This window comes from Ceratotherium simum, chromosome 7 (assembly GCF_057802395.1).
Source record: "Ceratotherium simum simum isolate JZ-2026a chromosome 7, ASM5780239v1, whole genome shotgun sequence".
Classification (NCBI taxonomy): Eukaryota; Metazoa; Chordata; class Mammalia; order Perissodactyla; family Rhinocerotidae; genus Ceratotherium; species Ceratotherium simum.
The window spans coordinates 76,104,197-76,130,486 of record NC_141906.1 but is presented as its reverse complement, the minus strand read 5'-3'; the positions used below and the strand labels follow the sequence as shown (position 1 = coordinate 76,130,486).

Sequence of the window (26,290 nt, the reverse complement as noted above, 5' to 3'; positions counted from 1 at the left end):
TTAATTCTCCTAATAACTCTATGAATAGGTATATTGTTACCCTCATTTTACTGATGGGGAGACTTAGGCACAGAGTGGTTAGGTTATTTGCCCCAAGTTACTTGGCTAGCAAATGGAGGATCCAGGATTTAAACTCAGGCTGACCCTACACCTGTATGCTTGGTATACCACATCTCTCTGTAAGACCTGCATCTGAGGATAGCAGAGGGAAGACTCCCCCTGTTCCCTCCCCTCAACATTCTATTCCTCTGCGTAACTCTAGTGACAGAATGACTTCTACAATCACATTGCTGAGTGTAATCCATTAAGACTTCCAGATCTTTTTCTACCATTCTGTTTTTAGTTTCTAAATCCCTTAGTTCCTAGTACCTTTCAGTATTAAACCTGCTGCTCTTTGTATTTGCTCATTTCTGTAATTCCTGGCACTTTTGCAGTTTCAGGGAAGTCAGAAATGGACTCTGTTCTTTATCACTCTGTCTCAATTTTTCTGTCTCAATTCCTCTCTTTCTCTCTCTCTGTGCGTGAGCATCAAATTCACAAAGGAAGAAACTGATTAAGATCTTCAAATCCCATGCATCCAACAGAGGATGTCTCATTTTTCAATTAAAGAGGAATATTCCCTTGCCTCTAATGATTTACATTCAGAGGGAAATGCTTTTGTGTTAAATATATATGTGAAAGGTTTTCCACCTTACATCACTGAATCTCTGGTCTCTGTATTTCCTTGGTTGCTTGTGTGTGTGTTCATACATTTATACATATTCACCTTGAATAGTGGACCTATCTCTAGTATCTACAGTGATCCTTCTGCCCTGGGGTCCCTCCTTTCACCGCTCTACACTGATCTTGGTATTCTACACCATAAGGGGCTCTGTTTTATATATATATATACTGATATATCCTGGAGCTCAATTCCTTGGAATGAAGATGATTCCAAGATGTCTGTGGGCTCCCACAGAGAAGCACAGCCTGACCTGGAGAAGTCCAGCCTTTGTGACCTCATCCCCCATCTACACAATGAGTAGAGATGCAACTAGATTTCAGGAGCATGCATAGAAGTCACTATTCTGACAAGTCATGGGAACCTACTCCTCCCTCCCTTCCTTCCTTCCTTCCTTCCTTCCTTCCTTCCTTCCTTCCTTCCTTTTTTCCTTCCTTCCTTCCTTCCATGTGTCCCTCTCCTTTTCCTATGGCTTCTCTTTCATGTTTCTCTCTGCTTCCATCTTCCCTACCCGCATCCTGCTGCCTCTTTATTTTTAAAGCCTTACCTCCTAGGTCCTGATTGCATTGCTCATAAATATGCAACACTTCCTAGAAGCAACCTCTGAATGATATTTCACTGCTCAATGTTGTTCTCCCATCTAATCAGAAATGGGGCTAGACTTTTTTCAGGGTCAGTTGCCTCCACCCCACCCCCAACCCCCGGCCCCAGCCCTGCACTTATCAGCATGCGGGCCTGATTTTCCTCTCCATGGTCTTAATCGTAAATGGACTGCCCACTGTAACTCTGGAGCCCCTTATGAATCCCAACCTTGACAGGCGCTGAGACCCCCATCTCTAAATGTGAGAATTTCCAAACACTTCATGATGAGAAGGTTTACCTATTCCAGGGCAATAACCCTGGCATTAGAAGAGGAGGAGGAAAGATAGGAAGGGATCTGGAGTTATATTTCCGGTAGAAAAATTATAAGCACTGTGCCTGGCACATTGAAGACATTCAGTAAATATTTTAGCTGTGTTGAATGATTTCCTATATGCATATAAAGAAAAATGGAAAGAAAAAATAAACCAAAATAGAAGCAATGGTTGAATTAGGTGTGAGGGAATATATATACAATTTTTCCATCTTTCCACCATTTAAAAATATTTTGTAATTAATAATGGAAAAATATAAAATTATCATTTTATAAAATTAAGTAGAGGAAGGAGGGCAGGCAAATGATGGGTTGAGGGCTCTCCTCAGGGCACAGAGCTCCTGCCTCCGTGGCACCCAGGAGCAGCCCAAGCCTGGGCAGCAGCCAGTCTCTCCTTTCCTCCATTGGTTTGGAAGGAGGGTCAGCAAAGCCACAGCTCTTTGTATTAGGGGAAGGAGGGAACAGAAAGGTGGGAATAGGAAGTAAGTGCAGGGAATCAGAGAATGGTAGGTCCCTTTGCAAATATCCTCCCCAAACCTCTCTTCTATGCCATTTTAAACAAATCTCATTCAGGCTTGGCTTGAATCCTTCCAGACACAGGGAGCTCAAAACCTGATGGGGAAGCCTAGTACAAGACATGGCAGCTCCAACAAAGAGAAGGGCTCTGTCGGCAGATACCTGCCTCATCCTTTGGGTTTGCTTCTAGTTCTGCCACTAACTAAAGAATTGGTTGGGAAGTGGGTAGAAAGAAAAGGAGGATGAGGAAACAGAGATAGAGTCCAAGAATTAAGAAAAAGAAAATCTCTTGTTAAGATTCCAATGTTGGTTGAGACACTGGAGACTGAGGACCAAGCTCATCTTTTAACACTGCCTTGAGCCATCTCTGCCCAAAACCCACAAGCAGACTTACATCGGCAGAGGTTAGGGACGGGGTGGGCAGCAATAACTTGGTCCAGTGTCCAAAGAAGCAGCTTCCTAGCCCCCATTTAGGTGCTATTTCATCACAGTCTAGGTTGGAGATGAAAGTGGGGAATATTCCATGGGGCTATTTCAAAAGGCAAGGGCTGCAGTCAGAGGAAGCTGTAAAAGTGTATGTGCCTGTGTGTGTGTGTGTGTGTGTGTGTGTGTGTGTGTGAGGGGGAGGGTCGATGTGGGGACAGGGCCCATGTGTTTTGGGCTCTATTAACTAACTCCCTCCCATCCATCACAGCCTCCCCCCCGGGCCGCTGCAGCCCTGGCAGCTGGGTCACCCCGGGGAGGCTGGGCTGGGGGTCCCTAAAGGGAGCCAGGCTTCAGGCAGAGCAGCGGAGACGCATGTGTGCCTGACTGGGTTGGGGCTGGCGCCTCATTGAGAAGGGGGCTCTCCAAGCTGGGCTTCATTAGGACAGTGGCACTAATAGGGGAGGGGGTGCAAGGGGCCAGGCTGACAGCCAATTACTTGCTCGTCTGCATTATGGATTAACCCATCTGGGCCTGGGAGATTGGCTCTGAAAGGGGCACAAAAGGGGGGGCGTGACCACAATCACACACTGAATTATCCCGTCTGAGCGCAATTGTCCACCAACAAACGGGGCCTCAGGATGGGTGACCCCCTTGGGTTCTCTCCAGCCACCACCCCTTGCCCCACAGGAAGAGCCAGAGATAAACTGCCGCCTAGTTAAAAAGCAGAGTCTGGGACCAAGAGAACAAGGATGCCATTCCAGAGAGGCAGAGAATCTAGGGGAGGGGGCTGGGTTTGAGGTTAAGCCAGAGAAGCCAAAAGCCAAGCAAAAGTTCTCTCAAGAGACTTTTTTACTTCAGTCCTCTACCTCAGAAGCAAAGCATAACGCAAGAAACTCACCTACCTGAAATACGGGACAATTAGAGTAGAGGGCGTCAGCTTAGTCTAGGGGACGGAAGGACCCTTGGAGTCAGGTATCTCGCATCTCACCCATCACCCCTTCTGAGGCTAATTGATTCCAGACATGAATAAGGGGCTCTCAGATGGAGTCTTGGAGGACCTCTGCCCTGCTCTGGCATCTCTGATGCCCTCCCAGTGGGAGTGCCCTGCACCCTCCCCCCATACCTCCTCCTCCAGGAATAAGCCCAGGGTGCAGGGTGATGGAGGGAAGAATGGGAGGGAGCGGCCAGCAGGGGGGCTCTCTCCTCTGGCTAATCCCCTCATTACCATCTCATAATCAGAATCACGCTTTCAATGTAAATGGGGATGTTAAATATTGGTTTCTCTAGACACAAGCTCTTTTGGAAAAAATTATTGATGCTCCCTCCTTTGCCAGTGCTGCCTGGCTCCCACAGTGAGGGGGGTGGTGTGGAGCATTAGTGAGGGCTGGGGGCTTAAGAGTCCGGTTAGTAGGGAAGCTGGATGTGTCTGACAAGAGGAAGCAGACTGATTTGTTTTTAGTTGGCCTAGGCAGCCTCAATTTCCCTGATTCAGCAGAAGAAACTCATTCAAAGCAAATTGGCTCATTTCAGACTCATCAACACTTTGTTGGAGCTGACTGGCTTCTGGTATCAAATCACTCTTGACTGGAGGTCAATATGGAGTTGTAGATCCCAAAGTCAGGTTATGGGGGGAGGTGTATATATCGGGGGACTCAGGCACCTTGCCCTGTTACCCATTGCTAGAAACCCCTGGCACACTCCCCTGCCCCCAGGCAAGTGACCTGGACTCTCCTTCCAACCATTTCTAGATACAAAGCATAACATAAAGTTACAACAGCTTTTCACATGCAAAGCTTGATGCTTGTCCTTTTATAGCCGTCCTGTGAAATACGTATGGTAGTTATCATTCCCACCTGGCAGATGAGGCTCCGAGTTGTCAAGCAGCTCACCCAGATTCACATGGCTGGTGAATGGCAGATTCATATTGGAATATGGTTCTTTTGAGTCCAGACTCAGCCCCATCCCTTTGCGCTATGCTGTATCCTTTAAAATCGAGGCTACTACACCTATGCCACTTGTGGGCACACAGAGACCATTTGTTGTGTCTGTGGTCTGACCATAGAGGTGTGTGCATTGAGGAGTGGGTATGGGGGGCTCAGGGAGAGGTCATTTTCTGCTCTGCTCTACCACTGTGGTTAGGACACAGGCCACGACTGTTGGAGAGGCCATCATACTGTTCTACCTCTCTGTTCAGGGGCTCCATCTCTCACTGCCTTGTCTCTACCCTGGATTCAAAACTGGGAGTAAAAATAATAATAATAATAATAAGTGGCTTCTTCTTACACTTGCTTAGATTTTACAGCTTACAGTCCTTTTCGTGTGTTATATGATTAGATCCTCACAAGCACCCTGCAAGCTAGCACCATTGCTTAATGCTCAAGCGGACACGTTCTGGCTGTAAGATGACTTCCCAGCTCCACGCTTAGTAGCTGGGTAACCCCAGGCACTGGGTGACCTCAGGCAAGTTATGTCGCTTTCCCTTCCTCAATGTCCGTTTCTATGGAATAAAGATGATAATAATAGAGCCTACGTCCTAGAGTTGTTGGGAACAATAAATGAGATTATACATCCCAAAAGCTTCGAGTAGTGTCTGGTACACACTAAGTTCTTCATCAATGTTAGCCATTTTGAGGTGGGTGAGGAGTGTAATCTCATTTTACAAATGCAGAAACTGAGGCTCAAAGAACTAAGCAACTTTTCTAAGGTTACTCGGTTGGTAACGACAGAGCTGGTTCTTAATTTGAGTCCGGAATGAAAGCTGCAGGTGGTCTGGGACTACTGCGCAAAGTTCCTCAAGGCAACAAGAGGGCGGTCTCCAGAGGTCCTTTGTTGTGTTTTAGATGGCAAGGGAAGTGCTTTTTTCCGTTTAGCGGGGTTAGGCACACGCAGAGGAAGGAGAAGTGAGTTCTTCACTGCGGTGTGAGGCAGTGGCAACCCCTCCCCTCCAGGGGGCAAGGGCAGGAGCGGAGCCAGGGCGCCATGTGGCCGGCGCTCAGCCTCCCCTGAAAGGAGAGGGCGGGAGATACCTTCGGAGGGCCCCCTCCAGGGCCTCCGAGACGGCTTCCGCTGCTCAGCTCCTTTGGTTTCGCTTTCTCCTCATTAACTCCCCGGCCTCATTAATCAGCCCCGGTGAAATGCGCCCCCGGGAACACTGCCCGCCCGCTCCGCCGTTTGGCGCTTTAATTATCCTCCCAGCGGGAGGAGCCGGGGTGGGCGATGCAGGAGTGCGCGCGCGCGCACACACACACGCACACACACACGCGCGCACACGCACACGAGCCAGACACACGCACACGCGCGCGCGCGCGCGCACACACACACACACACCGGTCGGCGGATGGCCAAACCAAGCAGGGCTCGGGTCGTGATCCAGGCAGGGCAGCAGACACCGGCCTCGATTCCCAGGGTGCTAACATCAGCCCCAGGCAGCTCCTGCGTCTAACTGGCATCTGTTGGAGTGAGTTTATTATGGTGTTGCTATTTGCATCAAGTCCCCTCCCTACAAGGGAGGGGGGAGCTTTCTTCTGACCAAAAAAGTCTACAAACCTTCCTCTCTTTGGCCTAATTTCATTTACTAACCAAATCCTCCTTGACCTGCCTAGGGTGTGTTTCCCTTCTAGGTGTTGAAGATACAGACATAACGCCTGTCAGGCCTCAGGAAGCTCCCACATCGTCCAGGAGGGAGACAAGTGAAAAAAACGAACCTAACTTGAGAAGGCAAAAAGGAAAACAAAATTCCACGGTTGCAAGGTGCTGTTCTTACAGAAAGCACAGGATGCTGTAAGAGCGCAGAGCAGGACATCGAAGGCAGCCAGGGCATGCCAAAAAAGGTCTTTGAAGATCAAAGCTTGAAGTGAGACAAACTATAAGTGGGAGTTAGCTGGTGAAGGAGTGGGTGCTTACAGAAATAAATAGTAAATACAGAGGACAAAATACAGACAGCACTGTGTGCAGAGCCCTGCGGGTAGTTCAGTCTGGCTGGAGGACAGGGTCGTGACAAGGCAACAGCATGAGGTAAGGAGGCAGATGTGGTAAGACCCAGGTCATGAGGGCCTCGTATGCCATGCAAAGAAGGTGATTAGATCTAACGTAGAGGCAATGAGGAGTTGCTGACAGATTTTAAAGTCAGAGAGTGACATGATTAGACTTATGTTTTGGAAAACCTCTTTGGGAGTGAGGAGGATGAATTGCAGGGGGACAGGAATGGAGGCAGGGAGGCTAATTAGCAGGCAAGGTGACTGACTGGGTGTGGGAGGCAAAAGAGAAAAAGAGGAGTTTGGAATATTCCCAAGTTTCCTCTGCAAAGTGTGTTTTGGGAATTGGGAGGAAGGTTATCTTGAGGTGTTCCAAGGTCTCTGAGTCAGCTCAAATTGAAGGTAAGGCAGAGTCCAGCTGGTTCTCTCCTCTGGGGAGGCAGCCAGGAGATTTATCTTCTAGTCCCAGGTAGACAAGTTACTTCATCAGTTCTCTCATCTGTAAAATGAAACACATTTGGATATGATTTACAGACTTAGACCTGCAGGGTCCAGGGAGATAACGGAAAAGATCTGAGCAGACCAGGACAAGAATAAATGCCCACTGAAGAGGGCAGTGCCCTTCTACAGATGCCATGCCGGAAAGGGGCTCAGGATTGCCAGATCGTCTACAGAAGCCAGAGCTCAGTATTTTTAATATGATATTTCCTAATTTTGGGGCCGGCCCCGTGGCTTAGCGGTTAAGTGCGTGCGCTCTGATGCTGGCCGCCCGGGTTCGGATCCTGGGCTCACACCAACGCATCGCTTCTCCGGCCATGCTGAGGCCGCATCCCACATACAGCAACTAGAAGGATGTGCAACTATGACATACAGCTATCTACTGGGGCTTTGGGGGAAAAATAAATAAATAAAAATTAAAAAAAAATATTTCCTAATTTAAAAATACCCATGCAATCAAAACATACTTGGTTGGAAATACATCAAATATATTTAAATCCATGAGTTTACAATGATGTTTAAAAAAAAATCATTGCTCACTTTTAGATGATGCTGAGGAATCAAGTCATTATTTTGAAAAATAATGAGTAAGGAAAAGAATTAAGCATTTATCCTACCTTTCCTATTTGGAAAGCACCTCAGGATAAGCAAATAGTTGATGACAGGTTTTCTTTAGAGAGGTATTCCAGCTAATAAATGAAGGTGGAATCACAGAATTAGAATGTCACAATTTGGCAATCTCTAATGAAATAATGGATCTGAGCAATGATTGGCATTACTGGATGCCAATATATCAACAACAACAACAAAACAGACAAGCAGACATTACTCCTGATACAATTAAACAATATTGCCTATGAAGTATTCCTGCAAAAAAATCAAGCATTAATTGATCAAGCCTCTATATCTAACAACAAATTTACAGGAAATATAGGGGCAGAAGAACATGTTAAATGACACCAGGGGGATACATTCAACAAAATCCAGACTGTGGAAAATTCTACATAACAAATGACCCTGTTTCTTCAACAAATAAATTGCAAGGAATAAAAGAGATTAAAGGGGGAACATCAGCTTAAAAGAGACATTGCACTGTACAGACTCACTTGGATCCAAAAACAACAATGAAGACAAATAGAGACCATTGGGGAAGTTTGACCATTAATTATATATTTGGTGATAAATTTTAGATGTGATAATGGTATTATTGTTATTATGTTATTTTTTTATTTTATTTTTTTCCCCCAAGCCCCAGTAGATAGTTGTATGTCATAGCTGCACATCCTTCTAGTTGCTGTATGTGGGTCTCGACCATGCAGGCCGGAGACGCGATGCGTCGGTGCCCGCCCGGGATCCAAACCCAGGGCGCCAGCAGCGGAGCGCGCGCACTTAACCGCTAAGCCACGGGGCCGGCCCTGTTATGTTATTTAATGAGCCCTTACCTTTTAGGACTATACTGAAATATTTACAGAAGAAATATGATTTCTGAGATTTGCTTCAAAATCATGAGAGGAGAGTGGGGGAATAGATGTAGGAAGATTGCCTTTGATTGGATAAGTGCTGAAGCTGGGCGATAGGTACATGGGGGTTCATTCTATTATTGTCTCTAATTTTGTATATGTTTATTATCCACAATATGTTACTATCTATAATAGAATGTTAAAAAATACTTTAGGGGCCAAAATGTGTCTGTTCCTCCATTTGGTCCATGGGCTGCCAGATCATGGCCTCTGGATCTGATGACTTCAGCTTCGTTAACTCTAAATTACCCATGAACCCAAACCATCAGGGGTGGGACCCTTTATTACTAGATCTCACTTTCCCAAACCTTTTCTGGTTTTCAAGTCCTTTCCCAGAGGTGCCCATCTCCCAGGAAACGTGATACTGTTGCAGAGAGGAGCTTTAGACAAAGCTATCAAGACCAGCGCTGAGTTCTCTGGAACAGAAGACACCTTAGGATTAGGGTACTTGGAGCTGGGAGTTAGGAGCTGTCACAACAGGCCCTTCCTTAAGTTCCCCGCCTGCGTCTCTCTTCTATCCAGTTCTTTTACCTCAATTTTAAAGGTCCACACAACATCTGGCCAAACCTCTCACCTTTTACCTCAGCATCCCAGAGCCCGGACAAAGGCATCCATTGCCCAGGACAAAAGGCAAGAATCTCCCCCGGAGCAGTTCGGGTTAGAGAAGAGGGTCGTCAATCTGGGGAGACAGAAGATTTGGGGGCGGGGAAGGGAACTAGTGAAAGTCCCCTTATCCACAGGCAGTGTGAGGGACGGTGTTGGAGACAGGCATAGTGCTATTTCTGTGCAGTCTCTTCTTACTGCATCCCCTCCTCCCTCCAACCCCCACCCCCACCCCCACCCCAGTCTCCCACCGCAGTGAACCCCCCTTCCGCCAGCACGTGTCTGCGGCGCTGGCTGCTCATTTACAGAAGAGGAGGCCGGCAGGGAGAATGAGTTACGCGAGCTGTGCGCAGGGGCGGCGGCCGGGCGCGGAGGGGAGCCGGACAATAGGGAATCAGCGGAACCCGCAAAGAGCGCGCTCCCAGGGCGCGTCCAGTGCCTCCCGAGCCCCCGCCGGCCTCTCGTTCCCTGGCTCCTCTGCCTGCCCGGCCTTGAGAGCCCAGATTGGCGCCGGCGTTGGGGGTTTGGCGAGGGGTTCTTGGCCGCAGACTGGCCGGTGTCCTCTGCGCAGGCCCAGCCCCTCCATCCTGGTGCGCTGCGGACCTCCCCCGCTCCCACCTCCTCCATCATCCGCTCCCCGGCCGGTCGGGGTGATAAGCCGCCCTCGGCCTGGCCCCTGCGCCATTGTGTATACGTTGGGGTGAAGCCGGGTCTCCGCGGTGCGATGGAGGGTGACTGCGCGCGCGGCTGCGACCCCCGCTTCACACCTGCTCCCTGCCCCCAGCCCGGGGAGGTGTCCTCTCCCTCCCCGCGGGAGGGGTCTCAGCTGGGGCTGCACTTGGTAAAGAGGCCGTGGAGAGGCCGGCGGCGGCCCGAGGAGGAGCTATAAATTTGGAGCAGATGCGGCCTGACAGTCACCGAGCCCGGGGAGGTGGGGGAGGGCGTCTTCCCTGCCCAGGGCCCATCTACTAGCCTACAACTGAGTTAGCCGGACTCCAGGCCGAGGTGACCCGGGACTTTGGACATAAGGAGCCTGTCCCCCCACCCAACCCCCACTTCCGCTCTTTGTGTGCCCACGTGTGGGGAGGAGGAACGGAGGGCAGGGAGATGCCTGAATAAGCTTATTACTTTCCCCCTAAAAAGAGTGGTTTCCTCAGAAGAGACTGACAAAGTCTGTGCCCCTGGCCCTGAGCTGGCGCTTTTTGGCAGCAGCTAGAGAAAAATAGGGACGATAGCATAAGCATGCTTCAGTCCATTCCACACTATTTAAGTGCCCATTTTGTGCTAGAAATGCAAGCAAGAGGAGGTACAGACAGCCGGGATGGGGGGAGGGTGGGAAAGGGTGGCTGAACAATACCAAGGAACAATGCCTGCCATACGAAGTATTGTTACTGCAGTACTGTGCCTTTAAACAGCATTTCCCTTTAGTAATTAGTATTCTCTCTATCCAACAGAGGAGGGAGCAGGGGGCAGAGTGCAGCCAGGGGTTTGATGGAGTTAGTATTCAATCCAGGTATCCCAACCACAAGTGGGGGGGGGCCGGTGCGGTGCTGGAGGGTGCTTCCCACTGTACCGCACTGCCAGGGAGGTGACATGAGTCTTCCATGGCTCTGGCAGGGAGTGGAGAGAGTTGGAGCTGAGCGTGGGTAGAGGTGGGCATAGCCCTAGTTTATTTTAGCTGCCCTGGACACCATAGTGTTCCCCTTCTAGGAAATGAAGGCTGAGTCCATGTCTCCAGTCTGAAGATCTTGGTACCATAACCAATCTGACCTAGAGTGAATTTGGGGGTTAGTGTCCACAATACCTGTGCCAAGTTGAGTTGGCAAAACCTCTGCAATGACTCTGTCTCCTGCCTTTGTAGCTGTTCCTCTGCTTCCTCTAACACTCTGTGGGGCTAACTAATTGGCTTGTAGGATCCATTGCCCCTTCCCTTCCCTTCCACTCCCACCAGTCTTCCTGGTCCACATCCAAGTGGTTTTCTAGACTGGTGGTTCTCAAACTTTAGCATGCATCAAAATTACCTGGAGAGCTTGTTAGAAGACTCCCAGAGTTTCTGATTCAGTTGGTCTGCAGTAGGGTCTGAGAATTTGCATTCCTAAAGTTTCCTGGGTGATGATGGTGCTGATGCTGGGGACCACACTTTGAGACCACCAGCCTGGTAGGAAAGGAAAAGTAAGTACTGGTGAAAGAGGAAGGAACTGAAGTGTGTGTAGTGCTGGAGAAGGTTATAGGAATTTCCGGCTCCCAAGGGTACTGGGGTATCTTCACTCTCTGTGAGGGATAGATAGGCTAAATCCCCAAGGAACTGGGAGCATATTCCAGAATTAGCCGGGGGTGTGTGTGTGTGTTTTCTGGAGACTTAGCACTCCCCCTAATGGACTCTAATGATTCTGCGCCCTCCTCAGCCTTTCAAATGGAAGCAAGAATTACCCTAATTTATTTTCCCAGCCTAGCTTGGTCATCCATTCATCTCTTTGTCACTAAAGGAGCAGGGGTGTTGTCTTACACAATTCTGTTTGCAAATTGATTAGCATAGGTTTTGGTACTCAATAGTGACTCAATGAATGATTGTGTATGACTGAATGAGTGAACGCTTTCTTTCTTCTTTAGGAGGATCCTAACACCTACCAGTCCCCTCCTCCTCACTTTTGCTTCCCCCAGGTGTTCTAAAACACTTCAAAGGTGATTTAAGATGGTTGAGTTCCAGATATTTGCTGAAAAATTCTCCTCAAGGTGTCAGTATCGTTATTACCAGTTAGGAGCTTTTGGCTGGTGGCAGGAAAGCAAGTCCCAAATCAGAAGCTGAGGATGGGCTTCCAAAAATGGGATTTAAAAAAAAAGGGTATAGGGCGAGATCAGACGTGAAAAGCAAGTGGCATTTTATTTCTTACCACCAGGTGGCAGACTTTACCTCATTAATGAGAATTAATGGTACACTTGAAGCCTGGCCTAAACTCTGCTTTTTTCAAATCAGAGCCATGACCAAAGGGCTGTTTCTCCACTTAGATGACCCGAGAGCTGAGGGAGAGCAGTTGCTTGGAAATCCCTTTGTAATTGACGTCACTGTACTTGAGTGATCCCTTGAGCTTCCTCCTTATTGACAAAGGGCTCGCTGACGCATTCTAGTTTTTCCTTCCGGAAAAGAGGTACACCCTCTTGTAGATGTAAGAAAATGGGTTACTTAACTAAGAAAAATGCAAAGAATGTAACTTCAAACCAGAGGTTTCTGGAGCCACATAAACATATGGCAGCCCTAAACCCCTTTACAGGCACATTGCTGGGTTTCTTTCCTCCAGCCTCTGTCTGGCAGGCTCCCTCTGCTTCCTACCACTCAAGAGTTCTTTGTTCTATTGCTCATATTGAACTTTCCTCAAACTAAAAACGAAAGCTTTATTCTAACTCTAGAATCCACTCAGGGGCCTTCTTACCAAATTCCGATTTGCAATCTAATAGACACATGGATGGTCTCTATTATACCCCAACTGGTTATGACCCTCAGATGACACTCAACATATAACAAAACCTAAATCACACAATAACTATAGCAAGAGTTATACATGTACAGCAAGAAAACATCTATATATATATATATATATAGAGAGAGAGAGAGATCTCTATCTATCTATCCATCTATCTATCTATCTATCTATCTATATCTTACTAGAGACCTCAATGAACTTTTGGGAGAAGGGCAGGTGAAGATTTCTGTTTTATACACCTTTCTCATCTCCGGTGTGTGTACAACTGAAACTGAGAATATAGTAGTATCCACAGCAATGCCAAGGTCAGAGCAGATCTATACCTCACATAGAAGACAGGGAATTGTATATACCAATATCAGGTTCTCTAACATAGGTGGGATATGATCCTTTTAGCCTGCAGGGGTCATTACTTCTCTCAGTTGATCAGCCTTAGGTCTCCTCCCTCATTTGGGAGTGGGCCCATCCCAGGTACACATTGACAATCTTAGACTAAGTAAAACTCCCCAGCCCAGAGTACTTCATTGGGCAATTCTCTGCCACTGCTGCAGCCTCCTTGTTCACCTTAAATGTTTGTAGATATCTGTGCTAAAGATGGAGACTATGAGAAAAAATATAAGATGATTGAAATAGTACCCACTTGTTTTTTTCTGTGTAGGTCAACTGAGTCAGTCAAAACATATTTATGGAATGTCTGCAGGGCACATAGTGTGGTACTTCACCCTTCATTGAAAACCCATTAACACAATTATGATGTCATGCTTGGAAACTTTTTTCACAAAGGAATTTCCTTTAGTTGCTGGGCTGGCAGGAACTAATTTGAGATGCAAAACTAACAACCTCGTCTGTACGAGGAAGGCCTTATGTAAACCATCACACACTGCAAATAATATATGTGAATTTATTCATACTTCTGTCTGAGTATATGGACTTAAAAGCTACAAACCTAATGGGATGGTGTTCATATAAGGGAAGAATAATTTTAAAAGCTAGTGAATCATGTTCCACTAATGCTCCCAAGTTAAATGTTTACCTGGAAGGTCATGCCCTGGTTATAGGCCATTAATGACCATCAATAAATAAAATTGGTCACATCTATAACACTTATGGAATGGCAAATCCTCTTGACTCTTATACCAGGAAACTAGGCACAGAAAAACTCTCTTGAGATACGATTGATCAAGGCAAATAGCCAGACCCGTTCAAACCAACATCTGATCTTTGAAATTAATTTATAAACATAAGGAGATTTCATAAGTTTGTTTATTGTTTTTTCCCACTGCTAACTTTAACAACCTTTATTAGAATATGTATGTATACATGGCTGGTTCTATCTTCTTTCAATTATTCATTTAACAAAGAATTTTCATTACGTACTTAAGGCACTGAAATAGGACTTTCCCCCCATATCTTTAAAAGCCCACGTTATCTGGCAGAGAGATGCAGTTTGAGGGAGTTGTGGGGTCTTGTTAATGGTTCCCAGTTGTAGTAGGGTCCCCACCATTTCTGTTCCTGTCTCTTGTTTCTAGTCCCAAATCTTCTCCGCAACCACTGACCAATCCAAAATTCTCTACTGTATCCCCCACCTTCTTAGGGCAGGAGGAGAAAGTCAAGTTGGGCAGAGGGCCTTGCTCTGCCTTTAAAGGATACATTTTCCATCAAATGGTAGAACTGTAGTGACTGACATGGGAAAGTAGTTTAGGTTTGGAGCATAAGCTGATGTCAGTCAGTCCCAGGATCAAAGTTCAGATCCATCACTTACCAGTGATATGATTGTGGCAAGCAAGTTAACTTCTCTGAGCCAGGGCTAACCTTCTCCCTTCTAAAGGGAGGCTTAAATAAGATAATGCACGTAACGTGTTTAGTACAGTGTCTACTAGAACGTGTCAGTAAATGGAAATTCTTAGTCTCCACCAGACCCAACGCTCTGTGACAACAGAAGCCTCATTCACCTCTGCTGCTTCGGGTGGCTTCAGGCAGAGCATTACGTGTGATCAAGAAGGTGTGTGTGCACTTGCAATACAGCAGACAGCTCACTGAACTGCCAGTAAACCAGGTACCGCAGCATAGGAACTTTCTACTCTGGGAAAAAGCTGTTTTGGGTAGGAATCAAAGATGAGCAAGACCTTTTCCCTTTCTTCTAATTATTGGTAGGTTAGGCGGGGTCCTTTCAGAGATAGACACTGAGACAAGGACTAGAGTGCAAGGAGCTTATTTGGGGAAGAGGATCACCAGTAGGAAAATAGAAGTGTGCAAGAGAAAGGAAGGAAGCCAATAAAGGATGAATTGTGGGCAACTGGGGCTTAATCCCATCAGGGAACCCTGGGAGATGGTATGGGGCTTACTTCAGTTATCCCACATGAGGAACAAGGAAGTTGGGATATTTATCTACCAGCTCTCCATCCATCATTGGTTCAGATCTGCTTCTGGGAACATTAACTTTTGCAGGCATGGCTGTGCAACAGAACTCTAGAGGTCTATACTGCAGCTTTCCTAAAGGAGCTTGCAAAAGACTCTACATGGCATACACATCTACAACAAAACCACTAGCACCACCAAATCTACTGGTCATATGGCTCAAGCAACAAGGCCACTTAAACTGTACCCAGAACCTGCTGCAGACTCTGTTCTTGCTCCAAGACCCCCTCAAGCTTTGTAGCCTTCAGAGTCACCCAATACATGATTGGAGCAGTATTCCCAGACGTGGTATGTGCTGTCTCTAAAATCCGAAGAGGCCTACCAGTACTATGCCTCTGAGTGGTAGGAGAAGCAAGGTGCAATCACCTTGTCCTCAAACTTGGAGTGGTTGTCTTGGCATGCCCCAGACAACTAGCCCCCCAGAAACCTCACTGATATGGCAGGCCTCTGAATCATTTTAGGGTCTATTTCCTCCCCTCTGGTGTTCAAGTGATCCAAGTAACATAATGCCATCAAAATAGAGGAACTTCATGGTGTTCTGTGTTATATATACCGAGACAATCAAGATCTTTTGAGCAATACTTTGAGGCTGCTGTGGGAAACCATCCTCAAGATTCTCGGAAGCCCTAGTTGAGAGAGTCCTTTAGGCATTGCCTTAAATCATTCAGGGGTCTCAACAAGTGTTCTTACAGCCATACCCTGGATTTGATTTTTGGTCTCAAACTCCTTTAACTTTGAGAAATTTTTACCAGCTGGGAAAACTGGAGGATAAGTAACAGTTATATTTTCCAAACCAGAAAATCCTTGGTCTTCTATATCTCCTCTAGAATCTTCTTGTAAGTGTAACATTTCCTTCTTTTGCTCATCTCTTTTCCTGTCCATTATCATGCACAGTTAGAAGAAGCCAAATGGCACTTTCAATATTCTGTCTAGAGATTTCCTTCATCATATTTTTAAAAGTTTATTAGGTACATTTTCTATCCTTCAAGTTTCCACAGGCAACATTTTGCCAATTATTCTATCACTATATAACACAAGTTGTCCTTTATCTAGCCTCTAATATCTATTTTCTCACTGCATTTCTAGCCTCCAGCAACTGTTTGTTCCCCATTCCTCCAGTCTTTCCTAACAGCCTCTTTGGTGTTTTTCCAGCTTCTAACCACCAACTGGTCCAGGGGCAGAATTCCAAGAGCATGAGAGGGGAAGCTACAAGCCTCTTGAGGTTAGGCTCTGGAACAGCATCCCTTCTGCTACATTTTATTGGTCAAAGCAAGCCACAGAGCCATTCCAGATGCAAGGGGTGGGAGAAATAGACTCGTCTCTTGATGGCAAGAGTTGTAAAATATTGTAAAAATGTTTTTCAATCTATAGCAGACATCTTTACACTAACATGTGGATACATCTTTATAATAAATTTCTAAAGTGAACTTGCTGAGTCAAATGCAAATATATACTTGTGAAATATTGCCAAGTCACACTTCACAGAGGTTACACCAATTTTGAACCTCACCAACAACATATGAGGGTGCCAGATGAGGTTTTTCCAGATCTCACAACGCAATGTGTTATCCACATTTTTTGCTCTGCCAATCTGATAGGTAAAAATGACATCTTCTTGTAGTTTTAATTTGTATTTTACATATTATGAATGAGTGGACATATTTTATTTACTTAAGACTCAATTGTACTTTCTTTACTTGAAAGTGGCTATTCATATGTTTGCCATTTTCCATTTGGTTTGAAGCTTGGCTTATCACCTTGCAATGCACTTGAGAACTTGCGCATGTTAGTAGTGGGATAGTTGTATGCCAATTCTGGGACACAGTCTCTTGAGTCTCTGAACTAAAGGTTTCCTTAGATACATAGCTTTGATCTTGCTGAGGGTAACAATTCTGTCCTCTTACTCAAAGGGCCATTAGTACGAGGAGACCATGATGAGCTCAAAGGGAATATGTGGTTCTCTACCTGGAGAAGACCTGAGTTTCTAGACATTTTCTTCCAAATATCGCTACCCTCCAAGGAGAAAATCACATGCGTGGGAGAGAATCCTGAGTCCTAAGTCTGGAGAGACCTAGTTGCCTTCAGTTTCCTAAAAGGGACTAAAGGAGAACTGATCATAAAGATATCCCCTGCATACGTGTTGTAACTGACTTCTGTCATTGTGGCCCCTGGTGTAAGGAGCTCTTCATTGAAGTAGAACACCTGTGTTTGTCTAATGACCTTGGACAAGTGTTTTCCTCTTCACTTCAGTTTCCTCACCTGTAAAAAGAGGGCAATATGACCTGTTTGAAGCTCAAATGTGAAAGCAATTTGCAAAGGTAAGTTGTACAAATATTTGGTGTTATGATGTTCACCTGAAGGTACAGGATACCATCCAAGATCAGAGTGTAGTTTAAATTGGGGGGTTGGTTGGGATGAGGAGGTGTGGAGACTCACTGATTCTAACCCATCATTGCCTGCAGGCCACAACTATTTCTTTCAACCTGAGATACTAGATATTTCTACATAATCTCTTCTAATGCTATCATGAATAGCCAAACTCAAGGTTAAAGGCACAGTCCTCCAGACTGCCAAGTCTGCCCAAGACTTCAGGCACCAGCTGCAAGTTTGGGGATCCCAAGGGCCACCCTCACATCAGACCAGTTGGCTACAAATTAGTGGCTCCCATGACCACCTTCAGGTTCAGTAATTTGCTAGAATGACTCACAGAACTCAGGACTTCTGATTATAGTTTTATTATAGTAAGAGTATAAATTAGAACCACCCCAAGGAAGAGACACATATGGCAGAATCTAGAACTAAGAGGATTCCAAATACAAAATTTTGTGTCCTCGGGAATGTTGGTTTTCCTCCTGGCATCGATGTGTGGTAATATGAAGAGCATTGCCAACCCAACAAGCTCATCCATGTACTTTGTATATCCAAGAAACAAGAAGGCCAGTGTGACTGAAGCTAGAGGGCAGCAATGGGAGATGAGGTCAGAGAGGTAACTGGATGGAAGCAGGAAGACCACTTAAGCAGTTCTCAAAATAATCTACACAAGAGAAAATGGTGACTTGGAACAGCAGTGGAGGCTGTGAAAAGTCAGATTTTGAATACATTTTGAAGGTAGAGCCAGCAGGATTGGCTAATAGCTTGGACACAGAGTGTGAAAAAGTCATGGTTTTTGGCCTGAGCAACTGGAATGATGAGAAAGACTGGAAGGAACAGGTTTGGAGGGGAAGATCGGAAGCTGTATTGTACATAGAGTTTGAAAAGCCTATTAGGCAACCATGTGTAGATGTCAAGTAGGCAGTGTATTATATGAGTGTGCAGTTTGGAAGAGACGCCTGGCCTGGAGATATAAATTTGAAAGCCATCAGTATATGGGTGATTATTGAAAATCTTGACACTGGATGAGATCATCAAGCAAGCGAGTGTAGAAAACAAGGACGAGAGGTCTAAGGACTGGTTTTGAGGCACCAGCGAAGGAGACTGAGAAGGAAAAATTAATGTGGTAGGAGGAAAACTAGAAACCAGGAGAGTATAGCATCCTAAAAGCAACATGACGAAAGCATTTGAAGGAGGAAGGTGAGATCAGCTGTGTCAGATACTGCTGCCAGGTCACAAAGATGAAAATGAGATTTTGACTATAGAATTTGGCAATGGAAGGCTTTGGTGACCTTGACAAGAGTAGTGTCATTGGGTTTGTGAGAGATCAAAGCATGACTGGAGCTGGTTCAAGAAAGAATTTGACAGGGGGTGGGAGGAAAGAGACAGGAATTGAACATGAAGTACTGACAACACTTTTGAGAAGTTTTGCTTAAGAGGGAAGGAGAAAGAGGATCACTTCTGGATGAGCAGTGTGAGGAGCCCTCTCTCCAGTGAAACAACCATAACTGGTGGGAATTATTTTTTTAAAAAACTACCTTTAAGTCCCTGGAAATTGTCCTAAGAGAGCATCAGCAACAAAATATTTATTCCAGAAAAATCTACTAAATCTCGGTTTGAACAGGGAGAGTCTGTGGCACTTAAGCTACAACCCACTCTCTCTCTTGCCCACTCCCCCAGCTCAGCATGATAGAAGCTCTGCTCTGGGCAGCAATGGCCATGAAGATAGGGCTTCCTTTCTCCCCAGCACTCAGTCAAGAACTATGTTATCTCCCTCTGCAGGGCAGGCCACCAGCATTTCTCATACCTCCAAAGTCTGTTGCAGCTGCTAAATTCCAGGGAAGTGCTGCCAAGAGGTTGAGGGCTTTCTTTCTTCACCAAGCCCCCATTTGTAGGTCAGAGGCTCTACCCAGGCATGACAGGCCTAGAATACTGAGGTCCCAATAGCCCTCAGCCCAGTTCACTCATAGGGCAGAGGTTCCACATGGGGAGAGACAAAATAAGAAGACCAGAGGCTTACCACCCCCACTCAGTGCCCTGCAGAGGAAGGTCACTCTGAGACACATGGACCACTATCCCTGCCACCAGCTCTGAAGCAGTAGGATAGAGATTTTCCCCAGGGGGAGTGGTAGGCCATAAGAACAGAGAGTGCCAAGGCTTTCCCCAAGGGAACTGACTTTATTTAGAATAGCGTATGGTGAAGTTCCAGCCTAAGAGCACTCTTGAAAACAATAGAGATTTTGGCAGTAAGCAATTAAAAGGAGGGTGGTAGCTCCATGAGGACAAGAAGCAACATTGTAGACCAGCAAGTTTACCAAAGAGAACTAGGGAAAGATATAGCTAAGAACAGCCCTCCTGGGGTTAGGATAAACCTCAAAGACTGACCTCAAAAATTACCCCTGCAAAGAGGACCAGATTTAATTGGTTCAGACTGTGGAGTAATTTGTGCCCCAGGTCATTGTAGAAAACAATAAAGCAATCAGCTGGCAATTAGTGGAGCCCAACAGTTGAGGATGAATATAAATGCAAAAATCCTCAAAAAATTACTAATAAACTGAATCCAATAACATATAGAAGGGATAACACATCATAACCAAGTGGGAGTTCTCCCAAACTGCAAAGTTGTTTAAACATCTGAAAGTCAATTGATATAACCCACCATATCAATAGAAGAAAGGACAAAAACCACATGATCGTCTCAATAGAGTCTGAAAAAGCATTTGACAAATCCAACACTCCAATATTCCTTCATGATAAAAATACTTAACAAACTAGGACTAGTAGAGAATTTCCTCAACCTGATAAAGGACATCTACAAAACACTCACAGCTAACATCATTCTTAATGGTGAAAGAGTGAATGCTTTCCCCCTAAGATCAGAAATAAGACAAGGATATCCACTCTTGCCACTTCTATTCAACATTGTACTGGAGGTTCTAGCCAGGGTAATTAGGCAAGAAAAGGAAATAAAAGGCATCCAGATTGGAAAGGAAGAAGTAAAAATATCTATATTTTTAGATGACATGATCTTATATACAGAAAATCATAAAGAATTCACTAAAAAACATATCAAGACTAATAAACAAGTTCAACAGGGTTGCAGGCTACAAGATCAGTTATATATATCAATAGTATTTCTAGACAGTAGCAATGAATAATCTGAAAATGCAATTAAGAAAATAATTCCATTTAAAGTCACATCAAAAAGAATAAAATACCTGGGGATATATTTAACAAAAGAAGCTCAAATCTTGTACTCTGAAGACCACAAAAATTATTGAAAGGAATTAAAGGAGACCTCAATAAATGGAAAGATATTCTATGTTCATTGTTTGGAAGATTTAATATTCTTAAGATGGCAATAATCCCCAAATTGACCTACAGATTCAATGCAATCTCTATCAAAATCCTAGATGGCTTTTTTTTTTCTTGCACAAATTAACAATCTGATGCTAAAACTCATATGGAAATGCAAGGGACCCAGAATAGCCAAAACAATCTTGAATAAGAATAACATTGGAGGACTCACTCTTCACAATTTCAGAGCTTATTATAAAGCTACAGTAATGAAGACAGTGTGATAATGGCAAAGTGATAGACATATAGATGAGTGGAATAGAATTGAGAGTCTTAGAAATAAACCCTCACATTTACAGTCAGTTGATATTTGACAAGGAGGCCAAGACAATTCAGTTGGGAAAGAATAGTCTTTCCCACAAATAGTGCTGAGACAACTGGATATCCAGATGCAAAAAAACAAAAACAAGTTGGACCCCCTTCACAAATATTTAATGTGAGACAAACAAAAGCTTAAAATAGTCATACAGGAGAGTGAGAGATGAATGAGAGAAATGAAAATGATTGCTGAACCATATTAAGGGCCCACTTGAGGTCTGTGATCATCATTTACTTGCAAGGCAGACCAGTCAGCCTGGTTGAGTGTTTTTCTCCAATCACCAGCAGTTGCATGATGAGAGTGTGGAGTAGGCAGACACTTGGGATTTAAACAGGATTGTGATTTTGCCAATGAGTACTACAAAGAGAGAAAGGAACAAATGAGTTGGGAGATAACAGCCCTCATTTATGAGGGCAGAAGAGGGAAGCTGGGGACACCCAAGGTTGAATAAGAGCAAGAAAGTGTAGAGAAAGGTCAGAGAAGATTGAGGACTTAGGAAGTTTTTCTGATCACCGATCATGAACACCAGAGGATACAGAAGCTTGAAGGGGTGGGTAATGGAATCAGAAAAGAGAATTTACAGAGTCCCATGGATATTAAACTCTAAGGCATTTAGGATGTCCTGGGATTCCTGGGCTTCTTGTGGTGAGTGACTTAAATAGGTAAAAGGACTTCAAGAGATTAATCCTGATGGTCCGAAGTCAGCGGTGGCAAGGTTGGGTTGGGTCAGGTTTGTGGGTGGGAGAACTTCCTTACCAGCATGCAGATGAGAAGAAATAGCAGCAGCTATTTTTATTAAACATTTGGTATGTACGGGGCTACATGTAAATTACACTTCATCAGTATCCTATTTATACTTCATGCTTTCTTATGAGGTGGGCATTGTGCCCCCATTTGGGAACAAATGGACACAGTCTACCTTCAGTGTTAGAGTGTCCTACAGGTGCTGCAGCAGTGGGAGAGAAGAAAGATTATTGCATTATTTCGTGCAAGACTTCTTTTTTTTTTATTTTTGTGAGGAAGATCAGCCTTGAGCTAACATCCATGCCAATCCTCCTCTTCTTGCTGAGGAAGACTGGCCCTGGGCTAACATCCATGCCCATCTTCCTCCACTTTATGTGGGACGCGGCCTCAGCATGGCCGAAGAAGTGGTGCGTCAGTGCGCGCCAGGGATCCGAACCCGGGCCGCCAGCAGCAGAGTGCGCGCACTTAACCGCTACGCCATGGGGTCGGCCCCAAGACTTCTTTTTAAAATAACTGTTTTTGGGCCTGCCCCGTGGCTTAGCGGTTAAGTGCGCGCACTCTGCTGCTGGCGGCCCGGGTTCGGATCCCCGGCGCGCACAGATGCACCACTTCTCTGGCTATGCTGAGGCTGCGTCCCACATATAGCAACTAGAAGGATGTGCAGCTATGACATACAACTATCTACTGGGGCTTTGGGGGAAAAATAAATAAAATTAAAATAACTGTTTTTTGGTTTCTTAAATATCACAAAACCGTCATTTCTTTCTTTGTAAGAAAACAAAGATATACAACAAAAATGAAAACCAACATTAGCTATAACCAGTATTAAAACCTGTTGCATATTATTTCAACGCTTTAAAAAATTAATAAATGTATGTAAGCCTATTTTTTAAAAAATTGTTAATAAACTTTTTTTCTTAGAGCAGTTTTAGATTTACAGAAAAATTGAGCAGAAGTTACGGAGTTTCCAAACACGAACACACAAACACATACAGAGTTTTCCCTATCATTAACATCTTGCTTTCCTGTGGTATCTTTGTTACAATTGATGAACTAATATTGGTACATTATTATTAACTAAAATCCATAGTTTACATTAGTGTTGGCTCTTTGTGTTGTAGAGTTTTATGGGTTTTGGCAAGTGCATAATGTCCTGTATCCATGTGTGTATGTCAGTATCATACAGAATAGTTTCACTGCCCTAAAAATCCCCTGTGCTCCACTTATCCATCCCTCCCTCCCTTCCTGCCTAACCTCTGGCAACCACTGATCTTTTTTACTGTCTCCATAGTTTTGCATTTTCCAAAACATCATATAGTTGGAATGTAGCCTTTCAGACTGGCTTCTCTCGCTTAGCAATATGCATTCCTCTGTGTCATTTCATGGCTTGATAGTTCATTTCCTTTATTTTTTAAATAATATTCCATTGTATGGATGTACCTCACCTTATTTTTTCATTCACCTGCTGAAGGACTTCTTGGTTTCTTCCTGCTTTTGGCAATTATGAACAAAGCTGTCATAAACATTCATATGCACGTTTTTGTGTGGACATAAGCACCATTGCTGGATCATATGGTAAGACTATATTTAGCTTTGTAAGTGGTTGTACCATTTTGCATTCCCACCAGCAGGGAATCAGAGTTCCTGCTGTTCCGCATCCTTGTCAGCATTTGGCATTGTCAGTGTTTTAAATTTTAGCTATTCTAATATGTGCATAGTGGTATATCGTTGTTGTTTCAATTTGCAATTCCCCAATGATATGTGACATTGAGCATCTTTTCATGTGCATTTTTTCCATCCATCTACCTTCTGTAGTGAGGTGTCCATTCAGATGTCTTGCCCATTTTTAAATTGGGTTGTTTTCTTATTTTTGAGTTTTAAGTGTTCATTGTATAATTTTAGTTACAAGTCCTTTATCAGATGTGGGTTTTGCAAATATTTTCTCCCAGTCTGTGGTGTCATTTCGTTCTGTTAACAAGCCTATTATTCTTAAAATTTTTTTTTTATTTTCCCCCAAAGCCCCAGTAGATAGTTGTGTGTCATAGTTGCATATCCTTCTAGTTGCTGTACGTGGGACGCGGACTGAGCATGGCCGGAGAAGCGGTGTGTCTGTGCACGCCCGGGATCCGAACCCGGGCCTCCAGCAGCGGAGCATGCACACTCAACCGCTAAGCCACGGGGCCGGCCCAAGCCTATTATTCTTGATTAACAAAAAGATATTATATCTCTCTAAAAGATATTCATTCATTTACTACATCATTTTTGTCGGAATAATATTTCTTGGAACGAATATTGCAGTGTTTGTTTAACCAGTCTCTTACTGCTGGGTTTATGGGTTCATTCTTTTTTTTTTTGCATAACTCAGCAAAGGATGCTCTTATTTTATTCTGAACTCTCACCAATACAAGTAATGGATTTTGCAAGATCATAGATAAAACTCTTTAGTGTGGGATATCTATTTTATACATAGGGGCCAGATCAAAAAATTCAATTTCTGGCTCTTTGATATTAAATTAAAATTTGTATGAACACATAAAGTTTGAAATTTAAAAAAACCTAAATGATAGAAATTTAAGATAGTTAAGTATTTATTGATATTTCTATATCTTTTATAATAAACAATATATAAATAAGAATTCAACTATTTTTGAGTCTCCAAGTCAGATGCTATCAAGCAAACCACCACGTACGATCCATAATCCTTTTAAATTTTTAACTCAAAGACAAATAGGAAGATTCAGTAAATTTTAATTTTCCACATGTTCTCAGAAAGAATGATCAGAAGCATCCTCCAGTTATAAAACACAGTTGGATAATCCATTTACCCCAAATGAACTACCCGTGTGTGTTGTGAGGGAGCAATGAAAGACTATGATCTTCTGTGGTGATGATATCCTCAATGCTTAAGCCTTCCCTCTTCACATGAACAGTGTGAATAACAAGAAGGGACGGAGAGTCTCCTTTCATTATTTCATCAACAATTGCTGTTTTCATAGTATTTTAAACACCTGATTTCAGTTTTATAACAACAATACCAATATTTATTTTGAAAGGTAATCCTATGCTCCAAGTAGTGGATATTAACAACTTCCAACACGATCTCTTGGAATAATTCGCAGTTCTGAACCATGCTTTAGAAAAACATTTCCAGCATTCTGTGCAGGATTTATTCCTATTCCATCATTGGTAATAATTGCACTTGTTGCTGCAGGAATTTTAAATTCTTCCGCTGCAAACTTTAAGACTGCTGTGAAAGGGGTACTTTCAGGAACACTGAGTACTTTGTAAGGGAGCCGCGGGTCTGACGTCAGCGTGATCTTAAGGGAAACCTTCGACATCGTGGAACCGCTCAGGACAGAGACCCCACGCCAACTCTGCCGGCTAGCCCCACTTCCTCTGCCTATGGGTTCATTCTAATTGTTGGTATTGTACACAATGTAGAGGTGAATAATTTTGTAACTAAATCTTTATGTGCAATCTTATTTTCTTAGTATACTTTTTTAGAAGTGGAATAGCTGGATCAAGGGGTTCTCATGTTTTTGAAGCTTTTGGTATTTGTCAAAATTGCTCTACAGAAAATTTCTCTCAGTTTACATTCTCATTAGCAGTGTAGGAGAGAGCACCTATTTCCCCAATCTCTTGTCAAGTAGGTATTATAAAATGCTTTAGAAATGGAAATAGCTTTCTTTTTTCTTATGAATATAAAAATAACTCATGCTTATGCTATCATTTAAAACTATTTGCAATTGAAAGGTTAAAAATAGTATTTCATTACTCTAACTTGTATTTTTTTGATTGCTAATGAAGTTAAACATTTTGTCAGGAAAAATATGTTATCTTTATGCCACTTAAATGACATTAATATAAAGGATATGTAATAAATGTTTTGTGATAATATTTATAAAATGTCAGTTGAATACTTATTCCAACATGGTACTCTGCTGGGTATTACATAAACATGTATAGAAGAATCAATCCCTAACTACTAAGAAATCACAGGCCAAGAAAGTCAATGGCCAGTCAACAAATGTTTATTGAGTGCCTACTATGTGCCTGGAACTATGTTTTCATAACAGCTTTATTGAGGTATAATTAACATACAGTGAACTTACATATTTAAAGTGTGTAACTTGATAACCTCTAACATATGCATACACCTGTGAGCCGATCACCCTGTCACCTTGTTTGTTTCCCATCTCTCAGGGATCACTGTCCTTTGTTGTCTGATGTCCTAGGTCTTGAAACCATTCTCGTATATTTTGTCTGGTTTTCTAGTAATTTAAGATAGGAGTGTATAGCCATTCCATGTTACTCCATCTTGGTTGATGGTGAAAGCCTGCCTAGCACTATTCCAAGTCCCTATTAGAAGGGAGCAAAATGGATAAAATCCTTGGCTTCAGACAGCTTACATTCTAGAGGGGGATGGCAGACA

The 26,290-nt window shown here is 44.0% G+C and overlaps 1 pseudogene; it reads right to left on the bottom strand.

Moving 5' to 3' along the window:
* Positions 1 to 24,810: 24,810 nt before the first annotated feature.
* LOC101394855 (ubiquitin-fold modifier 1 pseudogene) lies at positions 24,811 to 25,233 on the bottom strand (annotated as a pseudogene).
* Positions 25,234 to 26,290: the final 1,057 nt, after the last annotated feature.